The sequence below is a fragment of the Rhinoderma darwinii genome, chromosome 1 (assembly GCF_050947455.1).
Source record: "Rhinoderma darwinii isolate aRhiDar2 chromosome 1, aRhiDar2.hap1, whole genome shotgun sequence".
Lineage (NCBI taxonomy): Eukaryota > Metazoa > Chordata > Amphibia > Anura > Rhinodermatidae > Rhinoderma > Rhinoderma darwinii.
In genome coordinates this window covers 274700186-274722574 of record NC_134687.1, presented here as the reverse complement: position 1 = coordinate 274722574, position 22389 = coordinate 274700186, and positions in this window count along the sequence as shown.

Genomic DNA, 22389 nt, shown 5'->3' with positions numbered 1-22389 from the left:
AAGAAGGAGGGGCTTTTATGTTCCCCTTCACTTTACCTACTGTAGCGCGAATCACGCGCGTAACCCAGAAGTGCTTCCGTGTGCTGTGCGAGATTTGCACGCACCCATTGACTTCAAACACGGGCAAGTATAGGACATGTCATGAGTTTTACACAGCGGACATATGCTGCGTGAAAACCACGACCTGTCAGAACGGCCCCATTGACTTACATAAGTCCGTGCGACGAGCGTGATTTCCAAGCATGTAGCACGGATGTAATACATGTTCATCTGAATAAGGCTTAATAATGGGGGTTAGTGTTACCCTTTTCATCGGCTAACACTAAGCCCGGCCTTAGTAATGGATGCTGTCAATCAGACAGCGGCCATTACTAAGACAGTAGTAATAAAGTACAAAAAAAACACACACAGAAAAAATATTTTATTGAAATAAAAAATAATTCCGCACGACCCACATTAACCATTTTATTGAGAATAAAAAAAAAAGCTAGTAAAAAAAACACAAACACAAAAATACATTAGTAACACATCACATAAAAAAAGCCTCCCACTAAATCTGCCCCCATACCAAACAAACATGCACAACTACCCCCCACACACACCCCCAAACATTCTGCTGCCCAACAAAATCCCCACTCAAACCCCCCAAACATGCAGCCACTCCCCAAACCCTCCACAGACACTCCCATGCATGCAGCTGCTCCCCAAACCCCCCTACACAAACTTCCCCCACACATAAACCCCCCAAAACATGTAGCCGCTCCTCACCTGCCAGCCACCCCAATAACTTACCTTCTGTGTTCCTGCCACTTCCGCTTCTCTGCTGCAGTTCCACCTGGGCTCTTTGTTCCCGGAAGCCGTGACCAGAAGTAGTCATAATAGTGTCTGGCAGCGGCTTCCCCATTTCAATAAAATGGCGCTGGCATTCCCCCTAGAAATTAGCTCCTATGATGTGGCTGTGAACTGCGCATGTCACAGTTAGGACGGCACCAGCATAGGAGATAGGGTCGGCTCCTGTCCCTACTCACCTATGCCCTATATATCATCTGTATATGTATCGTGATGCGACACATACACAGATGCTAATAAAAATGTCAGCATAAAATAATGTAAAAGTATTAATAAATAAAAAAAATGGGAGACATAATAAATTACTTATTTATAATATTTAAGTATATAAAAACAAATAAAATAATTTAAAAAAAAATCGTCACCCCTTTCCTTTAAAACAAGAATGCTTGGACTGGGAGAAATGTGTGTAAATGGGTAAATAGCTGACTCTGATAAATATTGATTCACCCTTTCTAGTGAGGTATCACAGGGCCTATTGAGGCCTATTCTTTTTTTTATATATTTATTAATGAACCAGTAGAGGGCTTTAAAGAGGCTCTGTCACCACATTATAAGTGCCCTATCTCCTACATAATCTGATCGGCACTGTAATGTAGATAACAACAGTGGTGTTTATTTTGAAAAACGATCATTTTTGAGCAAGTTATGAGCAATTTTAGATTTATGCTAATTAGTTTCTTAATGCCCAACTTGGCGTTTTTTAACTTTTGACCAAATGGGCGATGTAAAGAGGAGTGTATGATGCTGACCAATCAGCGTCATACACTTCTCTCCATTCATGCCCATTTGTACTCAGCACAGCGTGATCTTGCTGTGCTGTCACATACACCCACATTAACTTTACTGAAGTGGCTTGAGAGTGAATAGACATCGCCTCCAGCCAGGACGCGATGTCTATTCACACTCCCGACACTTCGGTAAAGTTTATGTGGGACTTAATCACAGCACTGCGTGATCTCGTGAGCATGCTGTCATTCTGCTGCCAAGGAAAATACAATCCTCCTTGTTTAATTTTGTATTGGACTCTAAGTGCTATCGTATTTTGTAAGCACCCTGCCAGAAGGCCTTGACTGCTCCCCCCAAACAAAAACACCTATATGCTTTGATTCTGGAGAGTAATCTGGTCCAGGTCGACTATTTTTTTTAGGGACCAGTTCAGTTCTGAAGTGGCTTTGCAAGGCCTACATATTAGAAACGCCCATAAATCACCCCATTTTAAAAACTGCACCTTTAAAGTATTCAAAACAGCATTTTGTAAGTTTCTTAACCCTGTAGGCGTTTCACAGGAATGAAAGCAAAGTGGTTTCAAAGTAGGTAAAATTTGAAAATGTTATTTTTTTTGCAGATATTTAATTTTAATCCTCAGCAAGTGTTAACAGAGAAACACAACTCCATATCTATTGCCCAGATTCTGCAGTTTTTAGAAATATCCCACATGTGGCCCTAGTGTGCTAATGGACTGAAACACAGGCCTCAGAAGCAAAGGATCACCTAGTGGATTTTGGGACCTTCTTTTTATTACATTATATTTTAGGCACCATGTGAGGTTTGAAGAGGTCTTGTGGTGCAATTCAAAAGAAATACCCAAAAAAAGACACAATTTTGGAATCTACATCCCACAAGAAATTCATTTAGTTGTTTCATAAATTGTATTAGAATTGGGCAGTGAAAATTAAAAATTCATTTTTTTTTTCAATAAGATGTATCTTTAGCTCAACATTTTTAATTTTCTTAACAAATAAAGGAGAACCCCCCCCCCCCCCCAACTTTTGTAAAGCCACTTCTCCAGAGTATGGAAATACCCCATATATGGTCATAAACTACGGTTTGGGCACGTGGCAGGGCTAAGAATGAAAGGAGCACAATTTGGCTTTTGGAGTGCAGAATTTGCTGGATTGGTTTCTGGGTGCCATGTCACATTTAAAGAGGCCCTAAGGTACCAGGACAGTGGAAACCCCTGAGAATTGACTACATTCAGGAAATTACACCCCTTGAGGAATTCATCTAAGGATGTAGTGAGCATTTTAACAAATAAAGGAGAAAAAGCCCCCCAAGATTTGTTAAGCAACTTCTCCAGAATACGGAAATACCCCATATGTGGTCATAATCTCCTGTTTGGGCACACGGCAGGGCTCAGTAAGAAAGGAGCGCCATATGGCTTTTGGAGCGCCGATTTTGCAGGATTGGTTTCTGTTCGCATTTGCAAAGCCCCTGAGGTACCAGTACAGTGTGAACCCCAGAGAAGTGACTCCATTTGGACAACTACACCGCACAAGGAATTCATCCAGGGGTATAGTGAGCATTTTGAGCGTTTTTTTTGCTGAATTTATTAGTATAGGGCCGTGAAAATTAGAAATGCCATTTTTTCCAGTAAGATGTAGTTTAAAGAGGCTCTGTCACCAGATTATCAAATCCCTATCTCCTATTGCATGTGATCGGCGCTGCAATGTAGATAACAGTAAAGTTTTTTGTTTTTTTTAAAACTATCATTTTTGCTCAAGTTATGAGCAATTTTATATTTATGCAAATGAGCTTTGAAACGGACAACTGGGCGTGTTTTTTTCTTATTTCCAACTGGGCGTGTATTGTGTTGTTACCAACTCGGCGTCTTTACTTGATTTACTAACTGGGAGTTGTGAATAGAAGTGTATGACGCTGACAAATCAGAATCATACACTTCTCATCGTTCCCACCCAGCTTCTTTCACAGCAGACAGCATGACGTCGCCCACAGGTCCTTCAACCTTGTCGTCGGGAGTTGTAGTATTAAAACTGATGGAGTAGCGAAGGTTGCTTTCCTCTGATCTAGGATATATTATAAATGCTTTATAGAGTATATGGTTTTGAATGACATCTTGAAGCATACGGGGGTACGGGTGGGGGCGGTGGGATGAAATGAAGTGAGCTACACTACATATGGTAATGAGCATGAGGCAGCACTCTACCCGGATTCTATTAAAAAAAGATCATGCGAGTCGATTGAGGACTAAACACAGCACCGCTCCTGTCCATGTCAGGTGATCATCTCAGTGTGACTAAGCTGCAATACCAGACACCACCCATGCACAGGAGAGGCACTGTTTCTGAATGAAAGCAGTCATGTTTTTGGAAACCTCAAAACCCCCTTAACATATGCTGCCACCTTCCCGTCAGCCCCGTTCTGAAATTAAGGATTTCACTTACAGGGGGCATTGACGTCCTGATTTAAAGCGCTCTCTACTACTCTGATCTGAGTGGCTTCAATAAGAGAATACAGGTACAACAAATATGGCTGCCATCTCAGCTCCCACGGGGCTCTCCACAACTCTGAATGGCCACTCGACATTTAACACCTCATTTCAACCCCCCCCCCCCCGTACCCCCATATGCTTCAAGATGTCATTCAAAACCATAGACTCCCTATTAGTCGGACATATACTCTATAAAGCATTTATAATATATCCTAGATCAGGGGAAAGCAACCTTCGCTACTCCATCAGTTGTAATACTACAACTCCCGACGACAAGGTAGAAGGACCTGTGGGTGACGTCACGCTGTCTGCTGTGAAAGAAGCTGGGTGGGAACGATGAGAAGTGTATGATTCTGATTTGTCAGCGTCATACACTTCTATTCACAACGCCCAGTTGGTAAAAACACAATACACGCCCAGTTGGTAAGAACACAATACATGCCCAGTTGGTAACCACACAATACACGCCCAGTTGGAAATAAGAAAAAAAACACGCCCAGTTGTCCATTTCAAAGCTCATTTTCATAAATATAAAATTGCTCATAATTTGGCCAAAATTAAAAAAAACAAAAAAAAAACGTTACTGTTATCTACATTGCAGCGCCGAACACATGCAATAGGAGATAGGGATTTGATAATCTGGTGACAGAGCCTCTTTAACCATTCTTTGGTAGAACGACTTGTGTGCTTAGGGTCTAATATTTTTGACTCTTTTATTTTGGTTCTCTTTATCTACTTTTAGGACTGTGAAAACCTGATGTAGTTGTAGGTCAAATTTATGGAGAAATATAGAAAAGGGTTACTGAAGGGTTCACAAACTTTCAACCAACACTGTAACTATGCCTTAGACTCTGATACCCAATTTAGACCTATACCAAATTCGTTGTCAACACAGTGGGTTCACAACATCCTCTGTTGGTCCTAGGACAGTAATCAACTTCTACCGGCCTCATGACATTGTTATTTTATCAGCCATGTAATAAGATTTCCCTGTGTATTATCCAGCCCATCTAGAGAAGGAGAACACAGCTGCTTGTAAATGGTTAAAGGGTTATTCCCATCACAGACATTTATGGCATATCTATGGCATAACTCCAGCTCTGGGACCCGCACGAAAATTTCGAACAAGGGTCACCCAATTCCAGAGGGGGACAATGTGGAGAGGTAGCCACATACAAGTGACTCTCTGCATTATGTTCTATAGGAGTTACGGAAACAGTCGAGCAAGCACTGCTTAGCTGTTTTCGTGACTTCCATAGAATTTAATGAAGAGAGACGCCCGCATCTATTAGACATTTATGCCATATTTCTGTGAATATGCCATAAATGTCTAAGATAGGAATAACCCTTTAATCTTCAAGAGGAGGACACAGATACTTTTAAAGGGTTAATATGCTAGAGGAGGAGGAGACAGCTGCTTGTAAAAGGGTTAATCTTTCTTTAACCTACCAGCAGTCACACACCGAAGAGAAAGCTGTGACAGAATTTTCCTCTGCTGCTTCTTCTGGCCTCCTCCTCCATAATACACAGGAATCCATCTTACATTGCTGCTAATATAACAACATCCAGCATGTAGTAAGATAGCAGCAAAGATCTTCATTATGCTTCAAACACAGCTTCAAACTCAGTCCCCCCCCTGCACAATGTACTCTTCCAGCTTAGAAGAGTCAAAATCAGTCAAGCCGTTTTCCTTTCTTAAAGCGCCAGAGCTTTTATCACTAAATTAGTGGAATTTTTTATATTAATATTCCTAATTATGTATATTTGAGAAAGGAGACCAAAATATAAAACCTGAAGTTTCCCAAGAAGTGAGAGGTCATCTTTAAACCTTCAACTTTGAAGGAAAATACTGTAGTTTAATTGCAATTGGGTTCTTTTCCCTCTGAACCTGGCTGAATGTTCTTCATTTTAAAATGTATCATATACCTCATAGGTCATATAAATCATTCATGTATCATATCATATGTCCTTCAAGGCCTAATTACCCTAGGTTTCTGTGTGAAAAAAAAAGACCTTGAACCTACACGCACTAGTATTAGACATGACACCAAAGCATTTTGCATGGGTGTTAGGTGCTCATGCATTTACAGTGCATTTGGAAAGTCTTTAGACCCTTTCACTTTTTTCACATTTTGTTAAGTTGAGGCCTTGTGCTAAAATACCAAAAAATTATAGTTTTTTCCCATCATTCTGCACTCAATACCCCATAAAGACAAAGTGAAAACAGAATTTTATAAATTTTTGCAATTTTATAAAAAATTAAAAACTCAAATTTCACATGGACATAAGTATATAGACCCTTTGCTATGACATTTGAAATATAGCTCTGGGGGCCTCCCATTTCTCTACATCATCTTTGAAATGTTTCTACACCTTGATTGGAGTCTACCTTTTGTAAATTCATTTGATTAGACATGATTTGGAAAGACACACCCCAGTCTATATAAGGTCTCACAGCTGACAATGCATAAGGCTGGGTTCACACAAGCATGTTACGTCCGTAAAGGACGGAATGTATTTCGGCCGCAAGTCCCGGACCGAACACAGTGCAGGGAGCCGGGCTCCTAGCATCATAGTTATGTACGACGCTAGGAGTCCCTGCCTCGCTGCGGGACAACTGTCCCGTACTGTAATCATGTTTTCAGTACGGGACAGTAGTTCCACGGAGAGGCAGGGACTCCTAGCGTCGTACATAACTATGATGCTAGGAGCCAGGCTCCCTGCAGTGTGTTCGGTCCGGGACTTGCGGCCAAAATACGTTCCGTCCTTTGTGAACCCAGCCTTACAGAGCAAAAAGCAAGCCATGAGGAGGAAAGAACTGCCTGTAGAGCTTAGAGACAAGATTGTGTGGAGACAGATCTGGAAAAGGGTACAAAAAAAAATTCTGCTGCACTGAAAGTTTACAAGAGCTGAGCGCCAAAGATCCTGTGTGCAGATGGGAGAAACTTCCAGAAGGTCAACCATCACAGCAGCACTCCACCAATCTGGGCTTTATGGCAGAGTGTTTTCAAGAGGAAAAGGATCAGCACTCCATGTGGAATGTAAAACTATTCTTATTTGTTGAAATAGCCAGCGGGTGAAAACAGATAGTGGACAAATTACAGAAAGTGTCCATCCCCTCTGACGCGTTTCTAGCTCTCAAAAGCCATTACTCATAGATAGGGGAGGAATTGGAAGTGTGCAGCTGAAATAGGGGCCAGGAAAAGTACCGCCCACTACAGTCAGGTGCATATAATCATAGAAATGTAAAAAACATGTGAAACAACACAATTGCTAGATCTGAAAATAGTTAGAAAATGTATACAAAAACATTCAATAATTCATAATAAGATTATTTCTTACATTAAGACCATTGGGGACTATAGTACATGAGAATCCAGTATCCCTCACAATGTAATAGAGTTCTCCTATGTTCACCACATCGCACTGGTTTATTAACCCTCTTAATCCCTGAAAACTGGAAGCTGCTAGTATTCCCCTGATGCATGTTGTTAATGCAATCCTGGGCCAAAATATATTAGACTGAAATTTGTAATGGGTATGCCAACTGATACCCTCCCTCCAGTGATTTGTGACCGCCGTGAAAAGGCGTATTGGTGGTCACTAAGGGGTTAAACTAAATCAAACAAACAAATAAACACCTTTATATAAGAAAAACTTCTCTGTCCCAATGGACAGGGCACCTAGAAATTGTGTAGCTACTTGCTACATTTTATTTTGCTCTTGGTGTTACACTTTTCAGCAGGATTTGTACCTTGTTCTGAGCTGATTACCTGTAACAGCTCCTACCCACAAAAATATTCACAGATACCATATGTTTTGTCTGACCAGTGTCTCAAACCAATTTCTTCTTACTCTGATTTGTATTGCCAGGTCTGTCATCTCTTACGCTTTCAACTCGCTTACCCGATGATTCAACAAAAGTCCTACTACCAATTGGCCAATAATTGTGGGCAATGGCAAAAAACGTACCTAGAATCAGTGTAAATGTTGGCCGTCTTACTTTTTGCCAGGATACAAGCCTCAGCAAGCACCTTCAGCTCCGCTTCTTCAGATGAAAAAGAAGGTGAGACTGGTTTCTGGATTATTTACCTCGTGCATCGTATCCTGTCTTGTACATAGATAACCAATTTGTACACATGCAGCAATAGTACGAACTCCAATTCAATAAAGACAATGTGTATATCTCTTTAAAATATAACAGTCTAATGACATATATGTAACCAAAACTATATAGAAATGGAAGATCATACGCGTAACCCAAATGTAACCTGGTACTCTGACCATACATATACAGAACAACCTATAGAGGAAGAGGTCAAGTACAACTCACATAATGTGTAGTAGAAAAAACTTCTTTATTGATAAACAGAGACACAAACAATTAAAAATGAGTCATACAATGTAGAAAAGGCGTCAGCCCATACAGGATACATGAAATGGTATTCGGACATAAACATATGTAAAAAAGACACAAGATTGGATGCTGATATTAATAGTAGGCTAAATACATATGGCATATAGAGAATGGTATATTTATAAAGTGCTGGTGTGCAAGAATAGTGTGCTTCCTGTATGGAAGACACCATATACTAGTGTCAAAATATGACAAGTGAACGTAGGTTGCATAGCAAGAAAATACACACGGCTCATATGTACAGAGTGCAGCCTGAATAAAGTGAACAAGCAGCCAAAAGAGTCTAATAACAAGGATGATAGTACGTACCCAGATTCATATCACCGCATGGGGGAGACGCCAGACCCGACGCGCGTTTCTTCAGACCAATGCTTTTCTGGAATGACTCCAATTTAACCCTATACACAAGACACTAAACATTTTACACAGTAGTGCTGTTGAGAATGAAAGCATGCAATATAGAGCTAAAATCAATGCAATATTGTGGTCACTTGTTTCATCAGTCCATGCTCAATATATAAGCTTATATTAGTCTGCCTTCCAGACTTCACACTGCACACGTTACATCACACAGTCCCCGTCCCTGTCACAATCTATATTAATCATCATCATCCATTCCTTATACGCAGCACTCCGGATTCATTTTCTGTCTCTGTCTATTCTCAAACCACTATTTTTTAACATCCACACAACTTACATTTTTGAACAATCAACTAGTTTGATCACATATTTCTCATCCTCCCCACTCAGCCATTCACTCTGTGGGTTGTAATCTGGGGATTTAAGGGCCTTGGGTGTGTGCCAATACCAATGTCCTTCACTGTAATTTGTGTAGGTAGTTCTACTACTACGACACTCTATATGCCGGATTATCAAATGCATGCTAGAAATCAGTCTGTACTTATTCCTGCCTTACGTCAGTCTGACAATTCATACAACTGGTGGTTTTTAAGGACCCTTACACATAATATGTCAAGCTGGCAGTTTGTGCTAGAAACATATACTCAATACAACATTCAAAGTTTTCCCTATTGCACTGTATACCGTGTTCCAAATTATTCTGCAAATGTTATTTTTCGCTGATTTTCCTAAATAGTTGATGCAAATGACAGTCAGTATACTCTTCAAGCCATCAAACGTTGGAGTATAATGCAAATTTTATTGAACAAATCTCCTAATGATAACAGATTTTTTTTAGAAGTAAAAAACTCAAAATGCACTGTTTCAAATTATTGTGCACAACAAAGATCAAAACATTTTAAAGGTTGTAAAGAGAACTAAAATGGTAATTTGTTGAATTTGCAGCATCAGGAGGTCATATTTACAGAAATCAAAAGCTCTATCAATCAAAAAAAACTTAACAGGCCAAGTTACATGTTAACATAGGACCCCTTCTTTGATATCACCTTCACAATTCTTGCATCCATTGAATTTGTGAGTATTTGGACAGTTTCTGCTTGAATGTCTTTGCAGGATGTCAGAATAGCCTCCCAGAGCTTCTGTTTTGATGTGAACTGCCTCCCACCCTCATAGATATTTTGCTTGAGGATGCGCCAAAGGTTCTCAATAGGGTTGAGGTCAGAGGAACATGGGGGCCACACCATGAGTTTCTCTCCTTTTATGCCCATAGCAGCCAATGACACAGAGGTATTCTTTGCAGCACGAGATGGTGCATTGTCATGCATGAAGATAATTTTGCTACGGAAGGCACGGTTCTTCATTTTGTACCACGGAAGTGGTCAGTCATACACTCTACGTACTTTGCAGAGGTCATTTTCACACCATCAGGGACCCTAAAGGGGCCTACCAGCTCTCTCCCCATGATTCCAGCCCAAAACATGACTCCGCCACGTTCTTGCTGACGTCACAGCCTTGTTGGGACATGGTGGCCATTCACCAACCATCCACTACTCTATCCATCTGGATCATCCAGGGTTGCACGGCACTCATCAGTAAACAGCACGGTTTGAAAATTAGTCTTCATGTATTTCTGAGCCCACTGCAACCGTTTCTGCTTGTGAGCATTGTTTAGAGGTGGCCGAATAATAGCTTTATGCACACTTGCAAACCTCTGGAGGATCCTACACCTTGAGGTTCGCGGGACTCCAGAGGCACCAGCGGCTTCATATACCTGTTTGCTGCTTTGCAATGGCATTTTAGCAGCTGCTCTCCTAATCCTATTAATTTGCCTGGCAGAAACCTTCCTCATTATGCCTTTATCTGAACGAACCCGTCTGTGCTCTTAATCAACCACAAATCTTTTCACAGAACGATGATCACGCTTACATTTTCTTGAAATATCCAATGTTTTCATACCTTGTCCAAGGTATTGCACTATTTAACGCTTTTCGGCAGCAGAGAGATCCTTTTTCTTTCCCATATTGCTTGAAACCCGTGGCCTGCTTAATAATGTGGAACGTCCTTGTTAAATCGTTTTCATTTGATTAGGCACACCTGGCAAACTAATTATCACAGGTGTCTGAGATTGATTACAATTATCCAAAGAGCCCTAAGACACAATACCATCCATGAGTTTAATTGAAAAACTAATAATTAAATGTTTATGACACTTAAATCCAATGTGCATAATAATTTGGAACACGGTGTATATATGGTATATATTTTGTTCTACAGGTCCGTGAGGGAGTGGGAGAGATATGTTCTGCACGCCAGAAAAAAGTAAAGTCCATTACGCCAATGGGTACTAGGTCTATGTATACCCTTAGCAAAGGCGTTCTTTCTTTTTCTTTTTGTCTAAATCTGTTGATTTTGAGCCTGTTTTTGTTCTTTATGCCTGGTTTTGGTTATGTGTTTAATGTTCATGCATGTCTTTTCTGTAAGGCTGGGTTCACACAACCACATTAACGTCCGTAATAGACGGACGTATTTCGGCCGGAAGTCCCGGACCGAACTCAGTGCAGGGAGCCGGGCTCCTAGCATCATAGTTATGTACGATGCTAGGAGTCCCTGCCTCTCTGCAGGACAACTGTCCCGTACTGTAATCATGTTTTCAGTATGGGAGAGTAGTTCCACAGAGAGGCAGGGACTCCTAGCATCGTACATAACTATGATGCTAGGAGCCCGGCTCCCTGCACTGAGTTCGGTCCGGGACTTCCGGCCGAAATACGTCCGTCCATTACGGACGTTTATGTGCTCGTGTGAACCCAGCCTAAAGATGGATCCAACTTCCCGAACCACTCACGGCTTTCTTGCACCTTAGCTAACTATATGCATAGTCCAATTACATGAAAATAGTTTCATGGAACGTCAAAGGGCTTAGATCCCCACATAAAAGGACCAAACTCTTGAGGCACTTGAAAAGACTACACCTGGATGTAGTCCTTTTACAGGAGACTCACCTTGCTGAACTAGAATTTAAATATTTGCAAAAATTATGGGTGGGTCTAGTTTTTGGCTCGGCTGCTAGAGACGGAAAGGTGGGAGTCATGATACTGATGCACAAAAATTTTGCCTTTACTGTAGTGGCCCAGGAACGTGACGATGAGGGCCGTTGGATCCATCTAGTGGTGGAACATGCAGGGGAAACTCTCAGTATCTACAATGTTTATGGTCCTAATGCTGCTAATGCCCGTTTTTTTCCGTCAGTTGGAAACTCGACTCCAACAGGACCGTAACAGATTGTTAGTGCTAGGGGGAGACCTCAATACTGTAATGTCGCCTAGTGAGGATAGGAGCTCAATATGTATTTCACATCGGCATGGGGATTTGATCCTGCCAGAATTTTTGGGACACACTGCCCTCACAGACGCCTGGAGGTGTCTGCATCCTGATGCTAGGGAATTCACACATTACTCGCAGGCCCATCAATCGTGGTCCCGTATTGATTACCTACTGGTGAGCGAAACATTATCCCGTCGGTTACGAGACGCGACAATTGAGGACCTATTCATCTCTGATCACTCCCCGATTACAATTACACTGGCCGATACTGTTGCTAAAGGGATGGACTTCATATGTAGATTCCCCTCCTTTCTGGCGAAGGATGAGGGTTTCTTACAGAAGCTAAGGGGTTGGTGGATAGAATTTGATGGGGATAATGAAGCGCATTGTTCGGACCCATCGTTGTATTGGCGTACCGCAAAAGCGGTGATTCGAGGGAAGATTATGCAATTTATGTCTATCCTTAAACGTAAGACTACTGAAGGGTATAAGAAGGCGAGCGAGGGATTGAGGTGTGCATATACTGCATTTTTACAATCCCCAGGCCACGACTCTGGGGGATAACTGGAGGGAAGACAAGCTGCAATATGATCAGTGGCTGGATAAAAGAGAAAATATTTACTGGTCCCAATTTGACGCTGATCTTTTTCGGTTCGGCAATAAAGCAGGCAAATTGCTGGCACGCCTAGCACGGCGGAGATATACACCGTCACACATATTAACCCTTAACGATAAGAACAGAGTTTCTACATCGGATCCCAAAAGAATTAATAACATTTTACGCACATATTACCAAGCTCTTTATTCGGACACTCCCATTGACTTACAGAAAGGTAGGGAATTCCTGGAGAGGGTGAACCTGCCTGGACTCACTCAGGAGCAGTGTGATTTATTGAATGCAGATGTCACATTGGAGGAAATTACGGGTACCATACGGACCTTATCTAATGGGAAAGCCCCGGTTCCGGATGGGTTTACGGGAGAATTTTTTAAGTCCTTAAGAGAGGAAGTTAGCCCCATCTTGGTGGATTACTATAACGATTTACTTAGAACTGGCCTATTCCCCGCTGAGGCCAAAATAGCGCATATAAAAGTTTTGCCCAAAAAAGGGAAGGATCCTCTTGACCCGGGGTCCTACTGCCCTATATCATTGATAGACCAAGACCAGAAATTACTCTCCAAAATTTTAGCAAATCGCTTGTCTTTATATTTACCTACACTGGTGGGAAGATCCCAAGTGGGCTTTGTTAGGGGTAGAGCAGCAGTGGCAAATCTGCGAAAGGTGTTGACGGTGTTAGAGGCAGTTAGGCATGATCCCCAGCCAGGTACCCGACCGGCGCTCTTGGCGTTGGACACAGAAAAGGCTTTCGACAACATACAGTGGGAATGGCTTGGGATGGTGCTGGACAGGATACATATCCAGGGAGCCTTTAGGATCTTTTTGAAGGGTGTTTATGCTAATCCCCAAGCTCGAATCCATACCCCAGGGTTTCTTTTGGCCCCCTTTCAACTATATAAAGGGACTCGTTAGGGCTGCCCCTTGTCACCACTATTATTTAATTTAGCTTTGGAACCTATGGTAGGTTTTTAGAGGAGTCCACATTGTTTAAAGGTATTCAGGTGGGGTCTTCGGCAGTTAAGATAGCCTTGTTTGCTGACGATATCATACTTTTTCTGTCAAATCCTCAGGAGCATTTACTACCTGTTTTTCGTTTTTTACATGACTTTGGGCAATGCTCGGGGTACAGAGTCAATGTCGCTAAAAGTGAACTTTTGGAATTGGAACAACCATTACCTAGAACCTTCTGGCAATCCTTGGGGTGTGGCATATACCCGGCTAGGCAGTGTATTACATATTTGGGCATTAAGATAGGGAAGGTACTTGTGACCCTGTACGGCCTTAATTATCCATCGCTCCTTAAATAATACAGGCGGAACTCACGAGATGGCGACAGCTACCGTTGTCCCTGTTGGGGAGATGACATTTGATCAAGATGATCAGTTTTCCTAGACTTTTATACCCCTTCCAAATGCTCCCGCTTTTGCTTAGGCATGTTGATGTGTCCAAATTGAATTCCGCATTTACAAAATTCATATGGGCAGGCAAGAGGCCTCGCATTGCACTCACTAAAGTTATGCTAGGTAAACATGATGGGGGGCTGAAGTTCTCTAATATCAGGGGTTATAATGTGATATGTCTCTTTCGGCTCCATGAATCTGGCGGAGATTGTTACGCCTTTTAGGCATACCGCCTGGTATCATAAGGAACTTCTGACAGGCACTTTGGGGGGGTTACAACTCCGGTCTTGATAGGAGATGGCAGGGGGGAGATCTTTAGCTCTCATTAGCTCTGGTTAATTCTATTCTATGCGCTGTTTACTTTTGTTGAACAGTCGTGTTCAGGGGTAGGGGGAAGTACTGTTTTTCATATACTATGTGAACCTGGTTATATGCCATGATTTTATTTTATTTTGTTTTGCAAATTGCGTGTTCAACTATGACGCATATTCTCTGTGATCTATGTGATCTTTTTGTCTGTTTAAAACAAAATGTGAAAATTTGTCAATAAAAAAAAAAACGAAAAAAAAAAAAAACAAAAGATTTTCTGGACTTTGCCTCTTCTTGCACGGTCTGTGCTTCTAACAAAGTTACTCACTCCAAGCCTGTCGGCCTGCTTCAACCTCTACCTGTACGCAATGCCCCCTGGCAGCACATTGCGATGGACTTTGTCACAGACCTTACACCCTCAGCAGGATGCAACACTACCTGGGTGGTGGTGTACCAGTTATCGAAGATAGCACATTTTATCCCGCTGACCGGCCTATCTTCTGCTCCCCGACTTGCGAGTCTCTTCATTCAGCACATCTTTCGCTTGCATGGTTTGCCCCTTCACATTGTGCCAGACCAGGGGGTTCAATTTACCTCAAAGTTCTGGAGAGCCCTCTGTAAACTGGATGTGAGATTGGACTTTTCCTCAGCTTATCACCCCCAGTCCAATGGGCAAGTCGAGAGGATCAACCAGATAATGGAGAATTATCTCCACCACTTCATCTCTTTACAGCACGATAACTGGGTAGAGCTTCTTCCATGGGCCAAGTTCTCGTACAGCAACCACACGAGTCCACCAGTTCCATTCCGTTTTACATTGTGTACAGTCAACATTCTAGAGTCCCTTTTCCTGTGTCGACTACATCTCAGGTACCCGCTGCTGACTCTGCATTTGGGGACTTTCTGCAAATCTGGCAACAGACCTGGTCCTCTATTTTGCTGGCAGTCGATCGCATGAAGCGAAAAGCAGATACAAAAAGAAGAGAGCCACCTCAGTATTTTCTGGGTACCAAAGTCTGGCTGTCCTCTCGGAACATTCGTTTGAAGGTGCCTTCATACAAGTTTGCAGCCTTGTTCCTTGGTCCTTTTGAAATTCTGCAACAGACAAACCCTGTCTCCTATAAGCTGCGGCTGCCTCCTACTCTCAGAATCCCCAACTTCTTTCATGTGTCCTTCCTGAAACCTGTGGTCCTTAACCACTACAGCAAGACTTCTAGTTCCACAGTTACTCCCAGCGGTTCTTCTGATGTGTTCAAGGTGAGGGAGATCCTGGACTGGAGGAAGGACTTTCTATTTGGTGGACTGGAGAGGGTTTGGTCCTGAGGTGAGGTTCTGGGAGCCGGAAGAGAATCTCAGTGCTCCTGCTCTCATTTAGAAATTCCTCTCTCGCTCTGGCCCCAAAAAGAGGGGGCGTAACAGGGGGGGATACTGTAGCGTCCAAGGCTGCGGGCCGTCGGGTTTACCTGGTCCTCATCTCCTTCCTAGGAGACGCCAGCACTCACTTCTGCTCCGGTCCGCTGTGTCCCGTAGGGTGCGCACGCACGCTCGTGCCCGCCCTTAAAGGGCCAGCGCGCGCACATGAAAACAATCATCATCAACCCACATGATTTCCTGGACTATAAGAAGGCCCCAGCTCTTCTGATCCTTGCCAGGAAAGGTAAGAAAAAAAAGCAAAACAATTATTAATGTGTTACTAATTATTTTTGTATTTGTGTTTTTTTACAGGTTCAGTTGTTGGACTACTTCAGATTCGAGGACTACTTCGATAACGGCATTTTTTTTTAGTCTCAATAAAATGGATAACGAGGGATGTGTGTGGGATTTTTATTTCAATTAAATATTTTTTCTTTGTCTTTGAATTTTTCTAAACTTTATTATTACTAACTTAGTAATGGCCGCTGGCTGATTGACAACATCCATTACTAAGGCGAGGCTTAATGTTAGACATGAAGAGGCTATTACTAACCCCCATTATTACCCCGTTACCCACCGCCACCAGGGTTTCCGGGAAGAGCTGGGTATGATCCAGTACCCAACCATCTGTTGTGATGGTCGGGGACTGGCGCGGCCGCAGGCTGGTATTATTAGGCTGGGAAAGCCCAAAAATAGTGGCCCTCCCCACCCTGGTAATGCTAGCCTGCTGCTGCTATGTTGTAGCTGGCTGGTTATAAAAATGGGGGAATTCCACATCATTCTTTCTAATTGTTTATTATTATTTTTTTTAAATGACGTGGGGTTCCCCCCCATTTTTGATAACCAGCCAGATACAACACAGCAGCAGGCTAGCATTACCAGGGTGGGAAGGGCCACTGTGTTTGGCCTTTCCCAGCCTAATAATACCAGCCTGCTGCCGCCCCAGTGACCGACCATCACTACAGATGGTCGGGTACTAGATCCCCTAGTGGCGGTGTGTAGTGGGGTAATAATGGGGGTTAGTGTTAGCCTCTGTACCGGCTAACACTAAGCCCCGCCTTAGTAATGGATGCTGTCAATCAGCCAGCAGCTATTAATAAGGCAGTAGTAATACAGTTTAAAAAAAAATACAAAGACATAGAAAAAACAGGTAAAGGCTGGGTTCACACGACCTATTTTCAGACGTAAACGAGGCGTATTATGCCTCGTTTTACGTCTGAAAATAGGGCTACAATACGTCGGCAAACATCTGCCCATTCATTTGAATGGGTTTGCCGACGTACTGTGCAGACGACCTGTTATTTACGCATCGTCGTTTGACAGCTGTCAAACGACGACGCGTAAAAATACAGCCTCGTCAAAAGAAGTGCAGGACACTTCTTTGGACGTTTTTGGAGCTGTTTTCTCATAGACTCCAATGAAAACAGCTCCAAAAACGGACGTAAAAAACGGCGCGAAAACGGCGCGAAAAACGCCGCGAAAAATGTGAGTTGGTCAAAAAACGTCTGAAAAGCAGGGACTGTTTTCCCTTGAAAACAGCTCTGGATTTTCAGAAGTTTTTGGTCACTACGTGTGCACATACCCTTACTGAAATAAAAAAAAAAACACACAACCCTCGTTAACCATATTATTGATAATAAAAAAAAGCCGTCATTGAAGTAGTCCTCGAATCCAATGTAGTCCAACGACCGAACCTTTAAAAAAATGCAAACACAAAATAAAAACATTAGTAAGGGCCTGTTCACATCACCGCTGCCCTTCCGTCAGAGGTTTCCGTCGGGTAACCCCTTAACGGAAAGGCAAACTGAAACCTCAGCTTTCGTTTCCATCACCATTGATCTCCATGGTGACGGAAACATTGCTAAAGGTTTCCGTTTGTCACCGTTGTGACAGGGTTCCGTTGTTTTGACGGAATCAATAGCGCAGTCGAGGTCGCTATTGGTTGCGTCAAGAACAATGAATAATGTTCAGACGAGCAGTTTCTTTTTGCCCTGAGTATCTCTCCAACTGGAACTCCCCTTATAGTATGTTCAGGGTGGCATGATCTGCCATGCACAATTTCATTTCCAGCTGTGGATTTAAGATAAGTGCCAGTCTGAACAGTGCCATACCCCCAGAAGTCCCTGACTATATATGGACAGTGACGTTGGGAGCAGTGCAGGAGTCCCCAGGCAGAGCATCAGCTCATGCTCGGGGGCTCCACTACTGCAGCCGACGTCACTGTCCATATATGGACAGTGACGTCGGCAGCATTGCTGGGGCCCCTCAGCAGAGCATTATCTGATGCTCTGTTCGGGAACTCCAGCGATAGGAAACACCTGAAGTCCCTGACCATATATGGACAGTGACGTCAGCAGCAGTAGTACTGGAGTCCCTGAGCAGAGCATCAGCTGATGCTCTGCCTGGGGACTCCAGCACTGCTCCTGACATCACTATCCATACATGGACAGCCACTGTGACTTTGGCAGCAGTGCTGGAGTCCCTGGGCCGAGCATCAGCTGATGCTCTGCTCGGAAACCCCAGCGAAAGGAAACCCCTGAAGTCACTGACCATATATGGACAATGATGTTGGGAGCAGTGCTGTAGTCCCCGAGCAGAGCGCTAGCTAATGCTCTGCTCGGGGAGTCCAGCAATAGGCAATTCTACAACCCCTTGCAGTCATGTGCTTGATAACACGCTGAAATGAACAACACAGAAAGCAAGCCCTCAGTCACGTGAGGCCATGTCGGCGCGTCATCAATATTAGGAAAGATACAGGACTTCCAGGAACAATTTGACGGGTTTGAACTGCACAATTTAGTACCGAATTAAAAATGAAAGTACATTAGTAAGTGACTACTTTTCACATAAAAATATGAATCCAATGCAATTGTTGGTGCCCGGATAACCCCTTTAATGCTAGTTTATGAGGGATACATGTGTATAGTGCCTCAATATCCCAAGTTATCCATACATAGTCACTTGATATTTTGTACAGAGGATAACACATGCTTGGTATCCTGAAGAAACCCATAGCAACGTTTAACCAAAGGTTACAGCAATGATTCGACCCACTCACTGAGTTTCTAATTCAAGGAGCCGATACCCGCCACAATAGGCCTCATGGGTGGCAGGAAACTGCCATTGTGGATCTTTGGAAAGGAATGAAAAATAGGGATAACTGGCTTCTCAATAAAAATGTAATCACATTCCTTTTGTAGAATAGAAAGAGTTGACCCAGCGCTGTAGGAATGTGTTTAAAAAGGAACGTATTCCCAATTTTATTCGTATCAAAGCTTTTAAAATTCGATAACAGGCAGACTTGGTATCAAGGCAGTAGTCGGTAGGTGCAGTGAGCCTACGCGTTTCAAGCACGTCGAGTGCTCTTAGTCATGGCAATCATTCAGTGAAGTCTGCCTGTTATCGAATTTTAAAAGCTTTGATACGAATAAAATTGGGAATACGTTCCTTTTTAAACACATTCCTACAGCGCTGGGTCAACTCTTTCTATTCTACTATTGCCTACCGTGGACCGTTGCGGAGATCCGAGCGAAGCAGGACTATCAGGCGTTGGGCTGGTGAGCTGGAGGTTTCCTCCCCCTGTTCCACATTCCTTTTGATTCATGACTCCCAAATTGAGAGCCTTCTGTAGCAGTACACATAGACAATCATCATAGTCGGGTTAATACTAGATCTCCCATAAGTTTTATGGTATGACAAGAATTCCTCATTCAGCCTGATGTAAAGAGAAGGTATCCAGGACCACAACAGCCCCCACCTTATCAGCTGAATTAATAATTCATTCTTGATTATTTTTCAAAGAGAAACTGGTTTTATATTCCCCTTTGGACAGATTTGTTATGCACCATAATATGTAGATCAACCAAAATTTTTGGACCATCTCCTGAAACCTATCCAAAACGGGAGGTTTAAGATTAATAGAATAAAAGGAGGGATTATGAACAGAAAATTCAATGGCCCCGGATATAGCTTTACACTCAGGCAGAGAGTACTCTTCCTGCAAATCCTGTAAAACATTATTGTGTATACAGTCTTGAAATGCAAAAAAATGGCATTCATTATCAAAGGGCAGACTCTGACTCATATGAGTACGATCCTTGGAATCATCCATGTCATCAATATGTAAATCATGATCTAAAAAATGTATTTTTTCATAGTGGGTAACCTGCTAAACCACTTAACATCCACGATGGTATTGTGCAGATTGAAGTGGTTTGTTGGAGCAAACGAAAGTCCTTTGGAGAAAATAGATATTTCGTCCATACTCAAATTATAAGAGGACAAATTTATAACATTTATTGCTTGTTCTTTGTTCCCGTGCGGTTCCTCTGCGAATATCTTCCTGCAATGTTTTCTCCCCGCGATGTGGTTTTTTGGCCTTTCTTTGACTTATTGTAATAAAAAGGAGTTTTTGGGGGATTTGCAGACATAGAAGAATCATCAGATTGACCTTCTGAGCTCAATGATTTTGTGGAACTGAAATTTACAGATTTTTTCACGTTATCCATTTGTTACGATTTTTTGCGTATTTGTTTCTTGAGGATAGACAGGTGTGTGTCTGTCCTAATGGCCCCAGTAATAGACTGCATCCATGTTATAATCAAGGAAATCTCTTTGGAATTTGGCTTTTTTGCTTTTAGCGATGGCAGTTTCTGATTCTGAGATAGTAGATTTTAAACAGCTATCCAATTTGTCAAATTGCTTGAATCCAGTGAATAATTGGAGTTGATCATGTACATACCTTATATCATGTTTAACTTTATTTAGAGCTTTCTCTTCATAGGAAAGAATCAACCCCATGAGACGTAGAGAACAATCTGTTAAAATCATGTTCCATTTCTGAAGAAACTCCTGAGAGTATACTGTGGTGGGTATCTTTTTAATTCCTAATCCTCTGGGTATCATATCATTTTGGAGGGTAGAAAAATTCCATCCCATTTATGGCAGAGTGGCCAGACAGAAGCCTCTTAGTAAAAGTCACATGAAAGAATGCCTGGAGTTTGCAAAAAAGCACCTAAAGGACTGTGAGATACAAGAATCTGTGGTCTGATGAAACCACGATTGAACTTTATGGCCTTACGTATGTCATGTCAGGTCTGGAGGAAACCAGGCACTGATAATCACCTGCCCAATACCATCCCCATAGTGGAGCATGGTGGCGGCAGCATTATGCTGTGGGGGTGTTTTTCAGCGGCAGGGACAGGGAGACTGGTCAGGGTTGAGGGAAAGATGAATGGAGCAAAGCAAAGAGATATTCTTAATGAAAACCTGATCCAGAGTGCTCTGGACCTCAGACTGGGCCGAAGGTTCACCTTAAAGCAAGACAATGACCTTAAAGAGGCTCTGTCACCAGATTTTCAAACCCCTATCTCGTATTGCAGCAGATCGGCGCTGCAATGTAGATTACAGTAACGTTGTTTTTTTTCAAAAACGAGCATTTTTGGCCAAGTTATGACCATTTTTATATTTATGCAAATGAGTCTTTCTTAAGTACAAATGGGCATGTATTGTGTGTGTACATCTGGGCATTTTTACTTGTTTTACTAGCTGGACGTTGTGAATGGAAGTGTATGATGCTGACGAATCAGCATCATCCACTTCTCTTCGTTAACACCCAGCTTCTGGCAGTGCACAGACACACAGCGTGTTCTCGAGAGATCACGCTGTGACGTCACTTCCTGCCCCAGGTCCTGCATCGGGTCGGACGAGCGAGGACACATCGGCGCCAGGCGACAGAGGCTACAGTTGATTCTGCAGCAGCATCGGCGTTTGCAGGTAAGTCGATGTAGCCTCTGTCGCCTGGTGCCGATGTGTACTCGCTCGTCCGACACGATGCAGGACCTGGGGCAGGAAGTGACGTTACAGTGTGATCTCTCGAGAAAACGCTGTGTGTCTGTGCACTGCCAGAAGCTGGGTGGTAACGAAGAGAAGTGGATGATGCTGATTCGTCAGCATCAGACATTTCCATTCACAACGCCCAGCTAGTAAAACAAGTAAAAACGCCCAGATGTACACACACAATACACGCCCACTTGTACTTAACTTTAAACACGCCTAGTTGTACTTAAGAAAGGCTCATTTGCATAAATCTAAAAATGGTCATAACTTGGCCAAAAATGCTCGTTTTTGAAAAAAAAAAAACGTTACTGTAATCTACATTGCAGCGCCGATCTGCTGCAATACGACATAGGGGTTTGAAAATCTGGTGACAGAGCCTCTTTAAGTACACAGCCAAGACAACACAGGAGTGGCTTAGGGACAGCTCTGTAAATGTCCTTGAATGGCCCAGCCAGAGCCCTGACTTGAACTCAATCGAACATCTCTTGAGAGACCTGAAAATGGCTGTCTATTAACGCAGAAAATTACCAAATCCAGGTGTGCAAACCGTCTGGCATCATACCCAAGAAGACTGGACGCTGTTATCGCTGCCAAAGGTGCTTCAACTAAGTACTGAGTAAGGGGTCTAAAT